Here is a 4,095-nt window from a genome sequence, read left to right on the forward strand (position 1 = left end):
ATCAACACCAGAAAAATAAGACAATTATAAGGGAATACTATGAAAGATTATACACTAACAAACTGGGAGACCTGGAATAAATGGACAAATCCCTAGAAATGTATAAACGAGCAAAACTGAAATAGGAAGAAATAGAAAATGTGAACACACCCATAACTAGCAAAGGAATTGAATCAGCAAGGCACCTGGGTGCCTCAGTGGTTGAGCATCTGCTTTGGCTCAGGTCATGATCCTGGGGTCCTGGGGAATCATGTCCCACATTAGGCTCCCTGCATGGAGGCTCATTTTCCCCGTGCCTATACCCCTGCCTCTCTGTGTCTCACATGAATACATAAATAAAATCTTTAAAAAAGAAAAAAGATAAATGATGAGAAAGGACCCAAATAAAATCACAAATGAGATAAGAGAAATAACAACCAACACTAGAGAAATACAAACATAAGAGAACATTATGAAAAATTATATGCCAGCAACCTAGAACCTGGAAGAAATTGATTAATTCCTGGAAATATATAACATAGCAAAAATGAAAAAGGAAGAAATAAGAAACTTGAACAGACAGATAACCAGAAACGAAATTGAATCAGCAATCAAGAATCTCCCAACAGGAGACGCTTAGATCAATAGAATAGAATGGAATGGAATGCTGAAACAAGATACAAACCTGTAACTCTATGATCCATTAATCGACAACAAGGCAGGAAGGAATATCCAATGGCACAAAGACAGTCTCTTCAAAAAACCCTAACCCTGACCCCAGGATAAGAACAAACAGTGTTGGGAAAACCAGGCAGCCACATGCAGAAGAATGAAACGGGACCACTTTCTTACACCATATATATAAAAAATAAATTCAAAATGGATGAAAGACCTAAATGTGAGACCTGAAACCATACAAAGAAGAAAAGATAGGCAGCAACATCTTTGACGTTGGCCATTGGATCTTCTTTCTAGATATGCCTCTGAGTTGAGGGAAACAAAAGCAAAAATACTATTGAGACTTCATCAAATTCAAAACCTTCTGCAAAGTGAAAGAAACAACCAATGCTAAAAGGCAACATACAAAATGAAAGGAGATATTTGTAAACAACACATCCAATAAACAGTTAGTATGCAAAATACGTAAAGCAAATATAAATCTCAGCATCCTAAACACAAATTATCCAACTGCAGATGGGCATAAGACATGAATGGACTTTGTCTCTGACAAGACATCCAGATGGCCACCAGACACCGAAAGACACTCAGCGTCACCCATCATCAGGGAAATGCAAATGAAAACCACAATAAGATGTCACCTGACAGCCGTCAGAATGGCTAAAATTAACAACAGAAGAAACAACAGGTGCAGTTGAGGCTATAGAGAAGAGGGAGCCCCCTTACACTCCTGGTGGACATGCGAACAGGTGCAGCCACTGTGGAAAACACTGTGGGGGGTCCTAGAGATGTTAAAAATAGGGGATCCCTGGGTGGTGCAGAGGTTTGGCACCTGCCTTTGGCCCATGTCGCGATCCTGGTGACCCGGGATCGAATCCCACGTTGGACTCACAGTGCACGGAGCCTGCTTCTCCCTCTGCCTGTGTCTCTGCCTCTCTCTCTGTGACTATCATAAAAAAAAATTAAAAAAAGAAGTTAAACATAGAGCTAACCTACGATTCCAAAATTGCAGAGCTAGGTATTTACCCCAAGGATACAAAAGTCGTTTAGTAGATTCCAAGTGGGACACGCAGCCCAGTGTTTGTAGCAGCGTTATCAACAACAGCCAAACTGTGGATACAGCCCAGATGTCCATCGAGTGATGAATGGGCAGAGACCATGTGGTAAATATACCAACTGCGACATCACCGGGTCATCAGAAGCGATGAAATGAAGCCATTTACAATGACGTGGGAGAAGTGGATAGAACTTATGCTCAAGGAACTCAGTCAGTCAGAGAAAGATACCAAATACCATACAATTGCATTCACATGTGAATTTTAAGAAACCAGACAAACTGGCAAAGGGGCACAGGGGGGATGAGAGAAGCAAACAAAAAAACACTTTCTTAACCACAGAGAATAAACTAATAAATACCAGAGGAAGGTGAGGGGGATGGGGAATCAGGGGATGGGGATAGTGGAGGGCACCTGTGGCCAGTACCAAGCGTTGTATCCAAGGGTTGAATCTCTATATGGTAAACCTGAAACTATATCATTCTGTGTATACAAATAGGAATTCAAGTAAAACTTTATTTTTTTTAATTTTTATTTATTTATGATAGTCACAGAGAGAGAAAGAGAGGCAGAGACACAGGCAGAGAGAAGCAGGCTCCATGCACAGGGAGCCCGACGTGGGAATCGATCCTGGGTCTCCAGGATCGCGCCCTAGGCCAAAGGCAGGCGCCAAACCGCTGCGCCACCCAGGGATCCCCAAGTAAAACTTTAAAATAATAATAGATAGTATTGATGAAACATGTACGCACTAGAGATAAATCAGAAAGGCAACTGAAAATCCAAATAAAGAGTCTTTAGAGCCACAAATCCCCTCCTTAGCTCAGCTCGGGAGAAGCCTGCTATGTCTATTCTGACCCCATCAGAAGGCTGGATTTTGATTCTCTGGGGAGGCCACTGACTTGGTGGAGTCAAGCTATCTTTGAACCCAAAACCTAAATAGAGTGCATAAAACTAAACGGCCCAAGATGCTAGGAGTCCCAGTGCAGGCACATGCCAGACCCAAACTCTAACCATACACAGACAAAACCCTAACCCTACACTTAATCCTAATGTTAACCTAGCCCTTAAACAAGACCCATCAGTAATCGAAAAACAAACACAAACCCCAAGACCAAAACACATTCACTGAACTTTCTGCCAACCCTCACCCTAACTCCTAAACGTAGGTTCACCTAAACTTAGGTTTCCTTAACCCTGACCCCTGCCTTAAATCTAACCCGAACCCTAACCTCTAACCCTAACCTTAAAATAAGGTATTCAAATCCTATTCCTAACCTTACCTGTACCCTAACCCTAACCCTCTAATACTAATCCTATCTCATACCCCAAACTGTACCCAAACCCGTACCCTAAAACCAACCCCTAACCCACTCCCTAACCCTATATCTTGCCCTTTTCCAAAACCGTACCCTGACCCTGACCTGACCCTAATCCTAACCCGTAACCATACACTAACCCTAACCCTAGCCCTAACCCCTATCCTAATCCTAACCCTCACTCTAACGCTAAACCTAGCCCTAAGTTTAACTGTAACCCTTAACTCTAACCCCTAACTCTAACCCCTAACCATAACTCACACCCTAACCCCTAACCCTAACTGCAAACCTAAGCCCAACCCTAACTCTAACCATAACCCTTACCCCAACCTCTAACCTCCTGCCCTAATCCCTAGAGCCTAAACCCTAAGCCTAACACTAAATCCTGTCCCTTACCCTAACCCCCATCCTAACTCTTAACACTGACCAATACCCTTATGCCTCACCTAACCTCTAATTCGTAACCATAAGCATAATCACTAACCCCTAACATCTAACCTAAGGCTAACCACCAACTTCCTCCCCTCCCCTCACCCTACCATTCATTCTACCCTTTCACTTACCCTGTGGTTCTGAGGAGTCCCTTCTGATGTGGAAGTGGCCCCCAACAGCTCCTCCAGATTCCTCCAAGGGATCCTGAGGAAGCCAGGCTCCTGTGAGTGCGACATGGCCCCACGTGTTCCTGAGTCATAGTCAGCGGGTCCTGAGGATGCTGGGTCTCCTGTCACTGTGGACTATGTCTCACATCCTCTGGAAGCCTCACAGCAGGTCCTCAGGAGGCCGGGGGCTCCTGTCACCCTGGACATGGCCCCACGTCCCCCAGAAAACTCACCGCAGGTCTTGAGGAGGCTGTGGGCTCCTGTCAGCATACACGCAGCCCCTTATGTCCCGAAGCCAAAGTGCAGGTCCTGAGGAAGACAGGGTACCTGTCAGCATTGACGTGGCCCCACATTTTCCTCAAGCCTCACCATAAGACCTGAGGAGGCTCGGGGCTCCTGTCAGCATGGATGTGGCCCCAAATCTTCCCAAAACTTCCCAGTGGGTCCTGAGGAGGCTGGAGACTCCTG

Source organism: Canis lupus, chromosome 3, assembly GCF_048164855.1.
Source record: "Canis lupus baileyi chromosome 3, mCanLup2.hap1, whole genome shotgun sequence".
NCBI classification, from domain to species: Eukaryota; Metazoa; Chordata; class Mammalia; order Carnivora; family Canidae; genus Canis; species Canis lupus.